This window comes from Mirounga angustirostris, unplaced genomic scaffold (genome assembly GCF_029215605.1).
Source record: "Mirounga angustirostris isolate CCGP_5_RB_7025 unplaced genomic scaffold, mMirAng1.0.hap1 SCAF_7, whole genome shotgun sequence".
In the NCBI taxonomy this organism is placed as follows: Eukaryota; Metazoa; Chordata; class Mammalia; order Carnivora; family Phocidae; genus Mirounga; species Mirounga angustirostris.
In genome coordinates this window covers 42604967-42623715 of record NW_026991715.1, presented here as the reverse complement: position 1 = coordinate 42623715, position 18749 = coordinate 42604967, and the positions used below count along the sequence as shown (strand labels likewise).

The 18749-nt window shown below is 43.9% G+C and overlaps 1 protein-coding gene and 1 non-coding gene across 2 annotated transcripts in view; one reads left to right on the top strand and one right to left on the bottom strand.

Moving 5' to 3' along the window:
• Positions 1-18749, top strand: part of ANKRD55 (ankyrin repeat domain 55) — a 403377-nt gene that overhangs the window by 95218 nt on the left and 289410 nt on the right. Inside the window, exon 2 of the mRNA XM_064596135.1 lies at positions 6569-6761. The gene's annotated coding sequence lies outside the window, so the exon portion shown is untranslated. The remainder of the gene's footprint in view (positions 1-6568; positions 6762-18749) is intronic.
• LOC123836793 (small nucleolar RNA SNORA17) lies at positions 11821-11945 on the bottom strand. The gene has a single exon (XR_006789066.1). It is a non-coding gene; the product is annotated as a small nucleolar RNA SNORA17 (small nucleolar RNA).

Here is an 18749-nt window from a genome sequence, read left to right as displayed (position 1 = left end):
CCTGCAACGGTCAACTGGGGAGGGGGGGAGCTGGAATCAAAACAAGGAGGACCTTTCAGGCATGCTTAGAGAGGCCGGGCTTCCTGTGGAGGAAGGTTGAGGTGGGGGAGATCATTCACATTTCTTTCTGACCAACCAGTTGTCTTTTTGCATAGAGACAACCGTTCAGCTGACAAGCCATTCACCATACCTGTTGATCTGGTTTATGATTCATGCCTTAGAAGAACCCTAGAGTTGTGGCGATTACTCTTCCTGTTTTTCATACCCAGAAAACTATACAAATAATAGAATCTTGCCACTGAGTTTCTCCTGATCTTGGTTTTGGGACCCAGTTGAAGAGTTTTTTCTTTGGATTTGGCAGAATCAGATCTCTGACCGGTACATGCAAATTTGCAAGCAACTTGAGGACAGGATAGTGTCATTTATTTTTCTCTCTTTCTTCTCAGCATCCCCTAGCATAATACTAGGAAAATGCTAGGTCCATAAATGTTTGTCGTATGATTAATGTTTGTCTGTGCCCAATGTAGGGCTCAAGCTCACAACCCTGAGATCAAGAATCGCATGCTTCACTGGCTGAGTTAGCCAAGAACCCTAGTAATTGAAGTCTGAGTTCTTCCACTCTCTAAATGGCTTGGGAGATTTGGGTAGAACCTGCCATTTCCACCATAGTTCAAGAATTCAGGGTAGAGGGGTGCCTGGGTGATGCAGTTGGTTGAGCGTCGGACTCTTGATTTCGGCTCAGGTCATGATCTCAGGGTTGTGAGACTGCTGGAGTTTGGTGTACACGGTGCACATCCCACGTGGTGCTCCACGCTCAGTGGAGAGTCTGCTTGAGATTCTCACTCCCACTGACCTTCCCGCTTGTGCTCTTTCTCTCTCAAATAAGTAAATAAATCTTATCAACAACAACGACGAAGAATTCAAGGTAGAATTTGAGGGAATAGATAGCTCTATCTCCTTTTGGAAGAACTGGAGTCCAGCTTGTCCCTTATAATCTAGATGAGAGACCCCTCTCACACTTAGCCTCTGGCTAATAGGTGCTGCAGTAGTCAAGCCCTTCCAAAGAACATCGTGGTCATATGGCCTGTTGTTAGGATTTTAGAACAGGAGTCAGGCAGGAATTGAATCCTGATTCCATGTCTTACTATGTGATCTTGAACTACAGATTTTGCTCTTTTTTTTTTTTTGGGAGTTTGCTTTTCTAAATATTAATTTCCTCCCCCATGAAAGAGGGCTTCAAAAGACAGTTGTGAGGATTAAATGGGATAATATATTTAAAGCACTTAGCACAGTTCCCAGCACTTCACAAGCTCTTGTGACTATTTGTTGTTGTTGTTGTTGTTGTTGTTGTTATTGCCAGCTCCCTATACCAGAACATTTAGAACAAAGAGGTTTGGGTAAAGATCATTTTGAACCTCTTCTCTGAGAGGGTGGGTCCTGAATCCATGAAAATGTATTTACTTGGTCATGGACCTCATTCTGCTTAATCACCATAGATGTGGGTTGAGGTTAGGTCAGTCAAGGATAAACTCACAACAATGGGGTGTGCAGCCCAGCATGGCCACTCTTTGGCCTAGCAGCTGGTAAATGACAATGATTTTCTTCCTTAATTTTGTTTTCAAAGGGGCTTGTTAGGGTACATTTGCTCATATTCTGTTTAATTTTTACTACCAATCTAACTCCCCCTGCCACCAAAAAAATAAAAAAATAAAATGAAAAATAATAAAAGACACTATGTTTAAAGATGGCTTTTGCTTGAAACCAATAACCCAATCTTAGAGAAACAGCTGAGCTCGTGGAAAGACCCTGTAGCCTAACTGACTACATATATATAACTGACTACACCATATTCAGACACCACTTTGTCCACTTCCTGGTTGTATGACCTGTACAAATCACTTGACCTTCCACATTCTTGGTTTCCTCATTTGTAAAATGGTTATAATAATGCTTATCTAATAAGGTTTCTGTAAGAGTTAGAAAGAGTATATATAAAGCATGCCTAGTAAAGATTTTAGGTGCTCAATAAAAGTGGTAGCTGGTTCCAGGATTCTGGTTCTTTTTCAGTCCTACCCAAGACTTAGAGGAAATGGCTCCCCAAAGCATATGAGTAGCAAACACCCACATATGGTGTGCCAGGAAATCCTCTGTGCCCTTGATATATATTAAGTAATTTAGTTCTCTCAATAATCCTGTGAGGCAGGTGGTATTATTACCCCACTTTACAGATGAGGTAAATGAGGCATAGAAAGGCCAAGTGTCTTGTCCAAAATTCCATATCTGGTATGTCAGAGTTCCTGCTCCTAGCCACTCTACCAGCATCTCTTTTGGATGACCCATTCAGTGAGAGAGGAGAGGACAAGCCCACCACCTTACCCTCCAGATGATTTGTTGAGTGCCTTAAGAACATAGACATGGCCCCAGGGTGTCTTAAATGAGGTCAGAGGAAGAGCCATGCCCTCCCGTAGGGATTTCCCTTTGGTCCTATTAGGACTAAATCTAGCAAAATGGATACTATGCCAATAAAAATTTTAAAAAGTCCTTTTAGAAAACAGAGCCCATTGCAGAAGTTCAGGATTCTGAGATAAGAACCCCCAGGCTGTGTGGCTTAGTGGGAAGTTTCCTAACCTTAGGGTCAAGCAAATCTGTGGGTATATGATATTTGGGGGCTGTGTGACCTCTCTGAGCCTTAGTTTACTCATCTGTGAAAGGAGATTAATAAAACATACATCTTAGCATTGTTCTGGGAATTAAATAAGATGATACACAGAAAGCTCCCTGTCCAGTACAGGAATACTCTGGGTACTCAGTGAAAGAGCATCATACTTTGTACCTTTAGCCATCTTGCATGATTTCCAGAGCAATTATTCTCTCAAGAAACCATCAAGAATTTTGGCATTGTGGCTCTGAAATTGGTGATTCACTGGATTGAAGACTGGATTGAAGACTTTGCTTTATTAGCCCTGCCTTGAGCCTTGCTCCTGGCCCTTCTGACTTCTGACACCTCTGGGATCTGCTGTTAGCCTAACCTCTGCCAGGCAAACCTGGACTCCTTTAACAGAGCTCTGCTGCTTTCAGAGGCAGCTTAAAGAGGAAGGTGGCAGGGCAGGGAAGAACTTTGGATATGGAACTAGAAAGCTGTCCAGTGTTTAAGTTCTATGTCTACCATGAGCTACAAATGTGACCATTTGTTTGCTATTTGGGGCTTGAGTTTCTTATCGACTAGGAAGGGGAATGTATTAGAGCAGATATTACTGAGGCCACATCCAGCTCCTCCTCAGGCTAGTAGGCTCTTTCCCCAACTAGATTCCCAATACCCTGAATTCACTAGGGAGATTCATGGCTCTATGGCACAGTATTACTGTTTTGGGGGGATAGTGGAGAGGGAGGAAGAGAAAAGCAAAATGGCAATGCAAGATGAGTTTCCCAGACCTCTATGAACTCACTAATAAAACAAAATCATGAATTAGTCCCCCACATCCACTTCCCAAGAAAAAGAATGAATCTTTTTTTTAATAGAGAGATTCCTACAGCGGCAAAGAAAGCCTTTAATTTTGGAACCAAAGCTATTTGTTTACTGTCTCAATGTCCTTTCACCGAGAGCTCATCCCACAAACAATAGCAAAGCCAAACGAAAGACAAATGTAGGAAACATTTATATTTATATCCCAAATGTAGGAAACTGCATGAAAATATTGTTAAGGAAACTCAGTAAGTCTCTGCTCCAGGGTATGTATATAGATTTGGTGCCAAAGGCAGCATGGCCAGATGTAAGAGGACATGATCCTCCTGCAAAGAACAAAGGATAAATATGTTGGAATTCCACTGGGGAGGAGAAGAGCCAGGAGTAATCATTCAGGTGCCCACATAGCAAGCTCTTACAGAGGCCTTGTAGCCAGCAGCCTTTTCTTTGAGCGTCAGTCCAGACACTACTCCCTGATAGCTGTGGGATCTTGGGCATGATTGTAATCTCTCTGTTCCTCAGCTTCTTCATCTATGAAATGGAGATACCAATAGTGCCTAGCTCACAGGGCTACAGTAGGAATTAACAACTTAATATATGTCAGTCATGTAGAATTGTGCCTCGTATGTGCTAAATACTTATAGTTAATATTCTTATTACATACAGGTCTAGGGAGAAGGTCTTCTAATGACCCCATTTTAATGATCTACCACCACTTTAGGGAGATGCTGTGGTATAGTCAAAGTAGTGTTGGCTCTGCTATTGGACAAACACAGATGCAGATCCTGGTCCATCACTTACCAGCCCTGACTCTGGGCAAGGCTGCAGAAACAGTGGGGGCACAGTGGCTCAAGGTTTAGGATGGCTGAGGAATATGGTCCTGCTCCAGGTAAGCTGTGGATACTGTATTGCCCTGACTTGTGGGGCCCCTACTGAGCCTCCTTTCTTCATAAATTACCATTATCGTTGTCATTATCGTCACTATGATCAACTAGATAGAAGAAAAGTGGACATCTGTCATTTTCATCCTCCTAATTTCTCCCCATTCAGTCTTTCATTACCCAAAGAGTGACCATTAGGATGGGAAGGACTTGAATAAACTGATCCTTCAAAGGTGGAGGATTTTTTTAAATTGAGGTAAAATTCACATAACATAAAATTAACCATTTTAAAGTTATCAATTCAGCCATTTACTACATTCCCATGTTGTGCAACTATCACTTCTATCTAGTTCCAAAACATGTTTGTCTCCTCCAGAGGAGACCCCATGCCCATTAAGCAGTCACTCCCCATACCTCCCTTCTCCTCAGCCCCTGACAGCCATTAATCTGCTTTCTGTCTCTATGGACTTACCTGGACCTTTCATGTAAATGGAATCATACCATATATGGCTTTTGTTTCTGTCTTCTTTCAGTTAGCATATTTTGGAGGTTTTTCCATGTTGTTAGCATGTACTTCATTCCTTTTTAAGGCTGAATAATATTCTACATTTTGTTTATCCATTCATCATCCATTGATGGACATTTTGCTTGTTTGTACCTTTTGGGTACTGTGAATTAGTGCTGCCATGAGCATTGGTGTACAAGTATTTGAATACCTATTTTCAGTTCTTCTGGGTATATACCTAGGAATGGAATTGTTGGGTCATATGGCAATTCTAGGTTTAGCTTTTTGAGAAGCTATCAATGTTTTCCATGCTGCTACATTACTTTGTATGCAGTAGGAGCACTTTGATGTTGAAAAATAGTTCTGGTGGCTGGAATTCTATTCTTTCTGATGCAGATTGGCCAGTGGGGTGAAGAGACTGACCAGTGGGTTGGAGGGACAGTAGGTTGGGGACTGGATCTTTCTGCTGCCTTTTTAATCCTTAGTTGTAAGAAGGCACTAACTCTGCCCTTTGCAAAGCTCATTCTGCTAAACCAGTGGGGAAATGGGAGGGAAAAGAGGAGACGACTGTATAGAAGACTGAAGATGACCAAGTCTAAACAAGAGGCCATTCTGTGGACATATTATATGTAGATGGTTTCGAATCCTAATCACTTTCTTGTAAGAGAACTGTGATATTCTTGTGCATTTACTCATGGTAGTAATTGACCACAATCTTGAAGTCTCTTAGGTATTTGCTGTCTGATGTTTTATTATAAGCAACTTGAAGGGCAGCATATGTCAGAATCCCCTCCTGGGAGGCAGGAGCATATCAGGCCTCCCAGAAGCACCTGCCATAGAGGCCAATGGATATAACATGGGAGCTACTGAGAAGGACAGGACTTGAGGGAGACTATGGAGAGTCAAGACCAGGGAAGTTGCATGGCTGCCATTAGATCTGAGGGCAGAGGGCAGAGTGGGAGCAGGAGACAGAGAGAGCTATTGGGAGTCAGAGGTCAGGTCTGCAATCCAATAAAGGCAGAGACAAGGGTACTGGATGAGGCATCAGCTATGGATGGGGTTGAATGCTTAGAGCTCATTCTTCTCAGGGATTGTCCCATTGGGGGTATGAGGACAGCCACAGTCAAAGAGAGAGTCTGGGAGGCAAAGAACAGCCTTTCTGAACAGGCTCCTGTGAGAGCTTATTAAACAAGTGTTCAGAGAATGGTTTAACTTTACCCAGATGTCTTTGCAAAGATATCGATATCATGAATAGATTGTAAAACTGAGGACCTACAAATGCAGTCTCCTTCATCTGCAAATAGTCACCACAGTTCATATTCTTTTCTGTATTGTCCAAAACTGTAATATGAATAACTGGATCTCAAACAGGATTCTCAATTTATTCTTAGGAAAGAAGTACTTCTCATTTTCCTGAAGCACTATAGTAAACGATGCCCCGTAGTGGATAGATGGATATAAAACCCCAGAGAAGTTCATTCCAGGCCAAAGGTGACCACTGCTTGCTGCCCTCACATCTTTCTCTGCTGTGAACTCTACCAAACCCCAAGATGTGGGAAATCGTGTGGGGGGTTTGGAAGGGTCCCAGGACCTTCAGGCTCACTAGAAGGCAGTTCCTGGTAGGTCACGAAAGCCTTACTTAGTAGGGCTAATGAATTTAGGTCTCCCAAACACCCTAGAACATCAGGGGTCCTTACTGCAACTTCTTTGTTCCTCTAGGTGAAGAGACAACTCTGTCCCTTGGAAAAGAGGGATGTTTATTGAAGAGTCAACTCAGAGACCTTGTGGCCTTAGGCATGGAATACCTTATCCTGCTCTCCAAAGCACTTCCCTGCAGGTACTAAATTGGAGGAAATTCCTTCCAGAGCTCAAGCCCAGAAGGCTGACAATGCTGTTGATGGCAGTATACTGAGTAAGTAAGAGAAGTTTGGGAGATGGAATGTGGGGTCCAGGATCCTCCCTGGAGGGAAGAGATTGAGCTCCTTGGAGCCCCCTGGAGTAGGGCTTCCGTGAACTGATGATAAATAGTGCCTCCTGCTGCAGGCCATACAAACAGCTGAAGATCTGACCCCCTCCATGCCTTTAGTCCCCTGTGGGAGTCATGTACAATTTGGAAGGCAGATCAAGGGCATCCTGGCTCCCAGCTAACCACCCCACTTGCAGCCTGGAGGTCTGGAGGCCTGAAGACCCCCCACCCCAAGCCAGCAGGCAGAGGTCCCCAAGTTCACAGAGCTAGTTCCTCTTGCCCTGGGTTCCTGCTCTCTGGGGGACTGCCCTTTCCAGAACTTTTCCTCTGCAGACAGCTCTTTCCAAGGCTCTCAAGACTCCAAACCAAATTGTTTGGGGAATGAAAAAGTGAGAGCACACATCTTAGAGCAGCAGGGACCAGCTGCTGGATCAACTCTCCCCAAAACAGAGCTTCCTGGGAAGTGCCTGGAGCATCTCAAAATCCTCCATCTGACCTCCTGCCCATGTTTCTAATTGTCTTTTTTTTTAAAAAATAACATGAAAATAAGATGTTTTCACATGAAAAAAAAAAGAAGAAGAAGAAAGAGAGAGGAAAAGGAAAGAAATTAACTGTTAAGATTCTCTGTCTCCAGGGAAGTTCAGGAGGAAATTTTAGGAACTTTCTGCCTGCTTTTTATTGTATTTACCCGGCCACCCTGCCAAGGGGAGGATGAGAACTCTTTGCGCCTGGTGCACCGTTCAAAGCCCTGTGTGCTTAATAGGGTGACACAAATGTCTGTGTTTCTTTTTGCTTTTGACCGAAGGCTGTAGGGAGGGGCCACCCCAGGGGACTGTCGGGGAGGGCCTTGCCAATTGGTTCCCGTTCCCCGCACCAAACTGGTTCCCAGCCCCGGCCAAGCCCGCCCCGGCCGGAAGGGCCTATGGGCCGCCGCCGAGCGGCGGAGGGGTCGGGTGCGGAGGGGCCGGGTGGGGGTGGGGGACGTGGACGCCGTTCCGCCTGCCCCGCTTGGAGAGACTCGGAGCCCGAGCTGGGCTAGCGTGGGCTCTGCCGGAATCACGCCGTGTGATGCTTTTGCCAAAGGAAACTTTGGGAAGCCTGGGAAGCCGGGGGTGGGGGGGTGGGGGGTGGGGGGTCGGCGATTCCCTGCCTCTTCCCATCCGTACCCTGCCGCTCTCCCTCCTCCCACCTCTAGCTCTCTTCGGCCGAGGAACAGCTTTGGGCCGAGGTCAGCTGGCTGCCTTTGTGGCTGCTTCCCAGGAAGGAAGAAGCGTTGTCTGCAGATCAGTTTATCAGCTGGCTTTCCTGTGCCGGAGCGCCGCCGTTTTCCGGGGACGGCTGCCACCCCCGTGATTCCCAGCCGGGGCTGCGGGTGGTGCGTGAGAGCCGGATAAATAGGCCATTGTGCGGCCGCTCAGAATCCAGGTTTCTTATCAAACTATCCACCAGCGAGAATGAAATTCCGCCCCTGCTGCCTGTTATCTTAGCTTCTCTTTTCACTCTCTGCAATTACAGCCATTTCAGGATTTATCCCCCACCCCCACCCCACCGCGAGTTTTGAAGGGAATATTCAGAAAGCAATTTACTTGTGCAGCTTACTGTGTGAGGCAGAGACTTCGGGGGCGTGTCTCCTAACAGTGTTTCCGTGGGCTTTTGGTTTGCAATCTTGAATTTAGCTTCTTTGGCTTTGATGTGTGATGTTTCTACTTGACACTCCCACTCAGGCACATCATTCAACACCAACTGCAAATATTAGGGAGGTAATTCTGTAGGGCTTTAGATGCAGTGTGTGTGTGTGTGTGTGTGTGTGTGTTTGATATCTTTTAATTGCTTTATGAACACTGAAGACTTTCAGAGGGAAACCACTAGTGGGAACTGGCCATCTGATGGAGGCTATGTGACAGTGTCGTGTGGTAGTTTTGGAGAGGGATGACATGGAGGTTTTAATGGTGTCGGTTTTTTGTTTTTCTGCTGCAGCAGCTGGCCTACTGTGGAGGAGTTGTACATAGCTGGTGCTTGACTTATGAAGTTGTCATTAGCAGGCAAGGCTGGTTTTAGAGCCTCTGACCAGTGCCATTGCACAAGTCCCTTGCTCAGAGGGGGACCCATGCTTGGGTTACTGTTCTGCTGTTAGCATCCTGAGATGCTTAATAAGTTTTGAAGAGGATTCTGCATTTTCATTTTGTACTTGGATTTGCAAGTTATATAGCTAGTCTTGTTAGTAGGAGCTCAGATTCATTTGAACGAGCTTGAATAATGGTTTGAATAAGTTCATAAGTTCCAATTTGAGATAATGGCCTGCTGTTAGTTGATAAACTGCTGAAGTTGATTCTCATACTTGTCAATATATCTACTGCAATTGTTCTGATGGATTGGACAATGTTCTATGAACTAAACTGGGCCCCTGGCATCATCTCTGTAGTGAGCTGCAACAGCCCTTTGCCAGAACAAGAGCAAGCATCCGGGCAAGACTGGCTTCACTCTGCTTCCCTTAGAAAGCTGGGGATGTTCACTCCTCAAAGACCCAGACAGTTTCATAGTAAGATGCTCATTTGTGCAGTTACCACCTCTCTTTCCTTTTAACCATTTTGAAATTCCTAGCTTCCACATCTGCAGGCCACAACAGGGTTGGAAATGGACTCATCCCATCAAAAATCTTTCATGGATTTAGACACTGTGTTTAACACTTTTAGCACCTAAACAACTCTTGGCAAATTACTCTGAATCTGGGACTTGGCATTCCTGACAGACAGAGGAGGGAAAGGGAAAATAGTTCATAATAAATAAGCAAAATGCTATTTTTCTAGAAATAATTTGTGTGGGAAACAATTGTTTTGGCTTAATGAGACAAATTTTCTCTTCCAAAGACTATTCTTTCGTTTGTTTACTCTTTCACTCATTAATTTATAACTTGACTTTCCATTCGCTCAACAAAGATTCTATAGGAAATGTGCTAGAGAGATATTGTGATAAAGTGATGAAAGAGAGGAGATTCAGAGTAGTGGGGATATAAACAAGTATAGGAAGAGTACAATGACATGGTATAGGTGCTAAGAAAGAAGTATCTATTAGGATGCATTAGGGCCAAAAGGGGTTAATAGGATCAGTTCTTTTGGTCATCTTTCATGAGTTCCCTGGCTATGACATTTTTCTTCATGAGCCTTAGTATTATTATTATTGTTAATAGGTAACATTCATAAAGTAATTGGCACGTTCAGACACAGAGCTAAAAACATTGTAGAGGCATTTTCTCATTTGAGGTCCCCAGGCGCCTGGGTGTCTCAGTCGGTTAAGCAACTGCCTTCGGCTCAGGTCGTGATCCCGGGGTCCTGGGATCGAGCCCCGCATCGGGCTCCCTGCTCCGCAGGAAGCTTGCTTCTCCCTCTCCCACTCCCCCTGCTTGTGTTCCCTCTCTCGCTGTGTCTCTCTGTCAAATAAATAATAAAAATAAAATATTTAAAAAAAAAAAAAAAGAAATACAATCAAGGTCCATGTAGAAACTCCATTGTATAGAAGCAAGTGAGACCAGGACATGTTAGGGGCGCTCAAGGTCACACAGTGCCTAAGAGGTAAAGTCACTCTTTGATTCAGCTGTTCTCCTCCAGAGTGTGCCTTCTCAAGGAAGCCTGCACTGCCCCCAGCAACGTGGCTGCAATGCCATGTGTAAGCATGGTTTGTACAAAGGATTGGAAAAGTGGCATCTACTATTTCCCAGGATCGCTTTTCTTTTCACAAAATACACTGAGACTGGCATCTCCAAAAGGGAATTTTTTTCCCCTCTCCCCTCCCTAGTAGGACCAGGCTTATTTGTTTCAACAACTTATGGATGCCAGGGCTACAAATGGCTCCCATGAGACCAGAGTAAATCCCTAAAATGTGGGCTGGGCACAGAGTGGTTTGCCATGGCTTCCTGTACGGGATTTTGTGGGTGTTTTCATGCCTCCCAGTTAAGGAGTGAATTCCACCCCCCAGGGAAGAGTGTGTATTCCCATGTCCCCACTCCTTAGTGGTCAGTTTTAGACCTTTTATGTCACAAGTATTGGAAGCCAGACTTTTGAGGCTCATTCCCAGCAACCCCTTTAGGCTCTGGTTGGTACTAGTGGCTCCTTGTAACGAAGAGCACTTGAGTTTGAAGTTTTAGAGAATGTTCCCTAGTGTTACGCACTTACACACAACACTACCATAAGGAGAGAATGCCGGAGGGTGGCAGTTTGGAGCCAGGATGGGGCAGGGTGTGGGGCAAAGCTGATGAAGTGGCCAGGATAAGGTCACGGAGCATTGGAGTGAGTGCTAGAAATAGAATTCAGGTTTAGTACTTTCCCCTCTGCAAGGAACTGCTGCCTTGTAACCCAAAGCAGGATTAGCCTGGGGCAAAACAAAGCAAAACTGAAATTTTCTTGAGGGAGGTTTTTTGGTTTTGTTTTTTTCTCTGCTGGGATCTAGAGACAGACTCCTTGGCTGGGTGCTAAGTGTTTTCAATGGGGAGAGGCCCTGTGTAAGCCAAATTCAGTTCCTCCCACCCTGAAATAGTTCCTTGCTCTGACCTTGACCTGAATGTTTAACAAAGCTGTGAAATGGAAGGCAAGACTAGAAAAGACCAGCAAACAGAGAAAGAAAAGAATCATTCATTGCTACATTGTGAAGAACTCAGGTGTCTGTTACCAGGCTCTCCATCGTTGCTTGGGCCACAGCACATGGAAGGAGCAGTCTTGGTTGGACTTTTTAAAAAGGAATATTGTTATTATTTGAGTAGAAAACATAAATAATCATTCTGGTGGAATCTGATCATCTTTTTCAGCCTATGGTGCTGGTGAATATTAACCTCTAGTTGTAAAGTGGAAAATGTCAGATTTGGAGAGATCAGAAACATAGTTAGTTGTATAAATAAAACACCTATATGTATAAAAACAATTGTTTTAGAAACAATATGACACCTTTCTACTGTCTTGGAATGGTTAGGCCACCAAGGAAACTGTAGTGTGCATCTTTGTCCTTTTACTCATTCATTGTCGGGCAGTTAATAGTTGTGGTGCTCTCTGTGCTGTGCACACAAAGACACAAGCTCATCTGTCCTCAGAGACCTTATGATGTCCAGGAAAGGCCAAAAAGCACATGAACTTGAGACTCAGACATGTCAGAGACTGCATGAAGGACTGATGGGGCTGGAAGTATAGGGAACCCTCTCCCTGAGCTTCTTGGCTTTGGGGAAAGAGAGCCAACAGGGGTAAGGTTTGTGCTCAATACTTGGGGGTTGCTGGAGTGAAGGAGGGAAAAAGAGGTCAAACCAGTGACTATTCTCCAGGCTCACCACATGGGTAGAGATTAGTCCTATGGGGAGAGGGCTTTCTAGCTTCTAGGAAATATGGAAGGGAATCCTGCTCTGCAGGTATGCCCAGATCATGGTCAGGCTTTGATCCCAGGGAAGAACAGCCTGTCCATCAGGAAGAGTCACAGCCTGGGGAGCATAGCCTAGGTGATGGCTCCCAGGACATGGATCCTAGCATTGTCCCTGGGACCAGGTAGCAGCAGTGGAGACACTGGTGGTGAGAGGCACCAGAAGAGCCCACCTAAAGGAGGTCTAGAGCAGGAGAATGGGGAGCCTGCCTGAGGGACTGCTTGCTGACTCCCTATTGGGTGACACTTGGAGGTGAGCTGAAACATGGGACAAAGAGAGGGTGAGTTCAGATGATTGCAGTGGGGGGTAGTTCCATTGTACCCACAGGCTAGTGCAGCCCGGTAAAGGATTATATACAAACTTGAATTCAGGGCAGTGTGAGAGAAGCCTACGGTGGTCTTTGCAGAAACCAGATGAGTTATAGTTCAAATAGTTTATCATGTTATGAAGCAAGAACTGTGGAAAGTCAGGTAAGAATTTATTCAAGTGGTGGATCAGACATCAATTCAATTATGGAGCTCTCTACATCCTCTCCACTTTATGCAGATCCTCTGGCCCCACCTAAGGCTTAGTCATAAATTTTATCACAATTGAAAAACAAACAAAAGAATAAGTAATACTCTTTAATTATGATCAGTATACTATAAATTGATCTTAAATTAAAATAACAGTACTCTCACAGAACTCTTAAGAAGTGTTTACAGTCTTTATGTGGGGAATTGCGAACTTAGATTTATTAGTTTTCTTGAATGTTAATTACTCTGAAGTTATGGAAAGAGTTTTTGCAATTAGTAGCACAACAATGTGAATGTACTTAACACTGAGATGTACAATTAATGGTTAAGATGGTAAATTTTATGTTATATATATTTTACTACAACTAAAAAGAAAGGTTAATTTAAAAACAAAAAAACAAAAAACCTCTGCAGGCTCAGAAGTTTCACAACTATAGGGTCATGGAGAGAAAGAGACACCTAAATGTACTTGAGTACTCTGTATTGTTGCCATATGGATTTTAGGAAGCCAAGCCTTTTTCTTTGTCCCAGACCTTGATTATATGATACAGCACATGTACAGTTTCCGTATTTGTCATAGAAGTTAGAAGGTGCTTTGTTTTCTTTCCTCACTGTGGTGGAGGCTGCTGGTGCCCAGTGAGGTATCCGAGGTCCCCTCTTTTTGGATTTCCCGCTCATGGTGCTTCTTACTACCTGTGCATCAGGGCAAAAGCAGGGCTGGGAGATGAGACTAGTTCTCATCAGAGTCAGGGTGCCTCACTGAAGACCAGGCACCTTTCCCATGAGCTCTCTTTGCTTCTCTGCTGGCCAAATGGAGATTATCCCAAGGACTCAGAGGAAGGTGGAACTGTCAGAAGGAATGGGCCTGGATCCCGAAATGACTGCGTGGAACTTCACTGCAATCTTGCATGGGACTGTGACAGAAATGAGAATAAACCTGTTGCGTTAAGCCACTGGAATTTTACTCTTGTTAACATCTAGCCTACTCTGAGTAACACAACCATAAAAGGTATTACAGAGACAGGATAGGATATACAGTGCTGTACCTGTAAGCTAAGGAAAGGTCAGACCGGCAAGGGAAATGGAAATGACAGGTTTAATGATCCCCAGGTGTAAGCGCTTCATGTTACTCATTAATCATGTGGCAAATATGTTTAAATAAACATAGACAAGCAATTCCTGTTCAACAAATATATCAAGGGAAAGGGGTTTTTTTTGAGGCTTGGATCAGAATGTTAATGCCTCCCTTTGGGCCCAGCACAGGAGTTGCAGCAGAAATCAGAGAGACTTCTCAGGGGAGGATGAAAATGCACCTCACGCGGAGAGTCAGGAGCTCCCCTCCCTTCCTTTCCTTTCCCCTTCCCTTCCCTTCCCTTCCCTTCCCTTCCCTTCCCTTCCCTTCCCTTCCCTTCCCTTCCCTTCCCTTCTTTCCTGATTGATTGATTGATTTTAGAGTGGGGGAAGGGCAGAGGGAGAGGAGAGAGAGAATCTCCAGCAGACTCCCTGCTGAGCATGGAGCCCCACAGGGGGCTGGATCCCATGACCTTGAGATCATGACCTGAGCCAAAATCAAGAGTCGGTCGCTTAACTGAGTGAGCTGCCCAGGTGCCCCAGAGTTGCTTTCAGAATTCTTGTTCGTCCAGGTCTTGGAGACTTGAGACTTTTTTTTCTAAAATGATGATCAATGCTAACACCAGACAAAGGAAATTAAGGCACCCTGATGCCTAAGAGTTCCCCAAATAGTATCTATCCATCCTGCTCCTGGTCCCATCCCAGCTTTGGTTCTAAGCTGTTCTCATGACAATGTGTTGATGACTGGATTCTTGCCTGTTGAACCTGGCAGTAGGTTCCCAAGACAAGCCATCACCCCTGCCCCAACTTGGAACAAAGCCTTCACTTTTGGCCCCAGTATGGATCTTTGGTTGGTCGTGCTGTCAACCCATTTGTCCTTCTCAGAGCAGCATGACTTCTCAGCTTCATACCTGTGGTTCTTGGAGATTAGGAGGTACATTTTTATGACCCTTTAATGAGTTCATATTAACTTAGAATATAATTCTAATCATGCTCTCCAAGGTTCTGCATGATCTGGCCTCTGTCCTTTTTATTATCACATCTTGAGCTGCCTCACCCCCTTCCTTACCACAGCTACTCTGATTTTTTGGTTCCTTAAAGATGCAAGCTCTTTCTCAGGGCCTTTTAACATGCTGTTTCCGGTGCCTAGAAATGCTCTCCTCCCAGCTCTTGCTATTCTTAGCTCTTCTATCCTTAGATTTCAGCCCTGAAGCCTTCTCCACAGAGAGGCCTACTCTGACCCACCCACCAAAGCCTTGATTCCAGCCATTGTGGTGGCAACAGCCTTGTTCAGGTATCACCTCATAGCTTCAACTGCACTTAGCTTCTCTCAGTTTCTGCTCCAGGGTTCCAGAGACTCCAGGATTTTTCTGATGCTGCAGTAGGACCTTCACATGTGCAGCCTGGGATTGGGCGGGAATTGATAGCCCAGGACCAATAGAAGCTGATGGGCCAATGCTTCTCTCTTCTGTCCCTTGGGTGGACAGTTTTGAGGAGCATTCTACACAGTTCCTTAGTGTCCCAGCAGGATCAACCCCATGGACCACGGGAGTGACCAACTTGAAACTCTGCCCTGGTTTCAGCTTTTCTTCCTTCCTTCTTTCCCTTTCTGTAGTCCCCACTTCTCTTCTCTGGGGTCACTTCCCAAAATAAACTACCTGCCTGTAATCCCTGGCCAAGCTTTCCATGGAGAACTTAGGTGAAGAGAGTCCTCTCCATTAATTTTATTTATTTCTACAATTATTCTTTGTTTTATGCAAGCCTAATTCTGTACATTTAGAATGTAAGTTCCAAAGGGCAGGAACCTGGTCATTTTCAACTGTTTGCATCCTCAGCAACTAATGTGAAATTCTTGGCACAGACACGCCATCACCATATATGAATGAACACATTTCAAAAATGCTACATTTAAGAATATTCTAGGCATTAAGAGGCAATATAGCATAATGGTTGGTTAGGAGCATACAATCCAGAGTCAGTCAGTTGGTCTTGGGTTGCTTCTTGACTCTGCCATGTAAGTACCTCAGTGGCCTCAAGCCAGTACCAAACCAGGCTGGACATCCCAGTTTGTAAAATGGGACTGTTTTGGGAGTGTTATGATTTCTTTCTTTCTTTAATCTCCCCCTTTTTATAGTCGTTGAATAAAATTTAGACTTGCACAAATATAGGATCCATTTTATATCTTCCAAATTTGTCAGTCCTTTAGCTTTATTTTCCAAGTATGCCTGAGTTGAATAATATAAACCTAATGGCCCACAGCTGAGAATCAGAAGATTTAGGGGTGTGGTAGCGTAAACATTACACATCTTGGTTCCCCCTAAGAAGTGCTTTAAAACATACTTAGATTAATCAAAAGTAGACAAAGAGCAGTGCTAATGTGTGACATGTTAGTTTCCTCCATTTCTTGTCTTTTGCAGGGCCTACCTCCATGTGATTCTATTTTAAAGTTGTAATTAGAACCATTACCGAAAGATAGTTCTGTGGAATTGTAGTAACTTTTTTTTTTATTATTATGTTATGTTAATCACCATACATTACATCATTAGTTTTTGATGTAGTGTTCCATGATTCATTGTTTGCAGATAACACCCAGTGCACCATGCAGAACGTGCCCTCTTTGATACCCATCACCAGGCTAACCCATCCTCCCACCCCCCTCCCCTCTAGAACCCTCAGTTTGTTTTTCAGAGTCCATCATCTCTCATGGTTCATCTCCCCCTCTGATTCCCCCCTTCATTCTTCCCCTCCTGCTATCTTCTTCTTCTTCTTTTTTTTTTTTTAAACATATAATGTATTATTTGATTCGGAGGTACAGATCTGTGATTCAACAGTCTTACACAATTCACAGCGCTCACCATAGCACATACCCTCCCCAATGTCTATCACCCAGGCACCCCATCCCTCCCACCCCCCACCACTCCAGCAACCCTCAGTTTGTTTCCTGAGATTAAGAATTCCTCATATCAGTGAGGTCATATGATACATGTCTTTCTCTGATTGACTTATTTCGCTCAGCATAACACTCTCCAGTTCCATCCACGTCGTTGCAAATGGCAAGATCTCATTCCTTTTGATGGATGCATAATATTCCAGTGTGTGTGTGTGTGTGTGTGTGTGTGTGTGTGTGTGTGTATATATATATACCACATCTTTATCCATTCATCTGTTGATGGACATCTTGGCTCTTTCCACAGTTTGGCTATTGTGGACATTGCTGCTATAAACATCGGGGTGCACATACCCCTTCAGATCCCTACATTTGTATCTTTAGAGTAAATACCCAGTAGTGCAACTGCTGGATCATATGATAGCTCTATTTTCAACTTTTTGAGGAACCTCCATACTGTTTTCCAGAGTGGCTGCACCAGCTTGCATTCCCACCAACAGTGTAGGAGTGTTCCCCTTTCTCCACATCCCTGCCAACATCTGTCGTTTCCTGACTTGTTAATTTTACCCATTCTGACTGGTGTGAGGTGATATCTCATTGGGGTTTAGATTTGGATTTCCCTGATGTTGAGCGATGTTGAGCACTTTTTCATGTGTCTGTTGGCCATTTGGATGTCTTCTTTGGAAAAATGTCTGTTCATGTCTTCTGCCCATTTCTTGATTGGATCATTTGTTCTTTGGGTGTTGAGTTTGATGAGTTCTTTATAGATTTTGGATACTAGCCCTTTATCTGATATGTCATTTGCAAATATCTTCTCCCATTCTGTCGGTTGTCTTTTGGTTTTGTTGACTGTTTCTTTTGCTGTGCAAAAGCTTTTTATCTTGATGAAGTCCCAATAGTTCATTTTTGCCCTTGCTTCCCTTGCCTTTGGCGATGTTTCTAGGAAGAAGTTGCTGCGGCTGAGGTCAAAGAGGTTGCTGCCTGTGTTCTCCTTTAGGATTTTGATGGACTCCTGTCTCACATTGAGGTCTTTCAACCATTTTGAGTCTATTTTTGTGTGTGGTGTAAGGAAATGGTCCAGTTTCATTCTTCTGTGTGTGGCTGTCCAATTTTCACAACACCATTTGTTGAAGAGACTGTCTTTTTTCCATTGGACATTGTTTCCTGCTTTGTCAAAGATGAGTTGACCATAGAGTTGAGGGTCCATTTCTGGGCTCCTATTCTGTTCCATTGATCGATGTATCTGTTTTTGTGCCAGTACCATACTGTCTTGATGATGACAGCTTTGTAATGGAGCTTGAAGTCCAGAATTGTGATGCCACCAGCTTTGCTTTTCTTTTTCAACATTCCTCTGGCTATTCCAGGTCTTTTCTGGTTCCATACAAATTTTAGGATTATTTGTTCCATTTCTTTGAAAAAAGTGGATGGTATTTTGATGGGGATTGCATTGAATGTGTAGACTGCTCTAGGTGGCATTGGCATCTTCACAATATTTGTTCTTCCAATCCATGAGCATGGAACATTTTTCCACTTCTTTGTGTCTTCTTCAATTTCTTTCATGAGTATTTTATAGTTTTCTGAGTACAGATTCTTTGCCTCTTTGGTTAGAATTATTCCTAGGTATCTTATGGTTTTGGGTGCAATTGTAAATGGGATCGACTCCTTAATTTCTCTTTCTTCTGTCTTGTTGTTGGTGTATAGGAATGCCACTGATTTCTGTGCATTGATTTTATATCCTGCCACTTTACTGAATTCCTGTGTGAGTTCTAGCAGTTTTGGGGTGGAGTCTTTTGGGTTTTCCACATAAAGTATCATATCGTCTGCAAAGAGTGAGAGTTTGACTTCTTCTTTGCCGATTTGGATGCCTTTGATTTCTTTTTGTTTTCTGATTGCTGTGGCTAGGACTTGTAATGCTATGTTGAATAGCAGTGGTGATAGTGGACATTTCTGCCGTGTTCCTGACCGTAGGAGGAAAGCTCTCAGTTTTTCCCCATTGAGAATGGTATTCGCTGTGGGTTTTTCATACATTGCTTTTATGATATTGAGGTATGTACCCTCTATCCCTA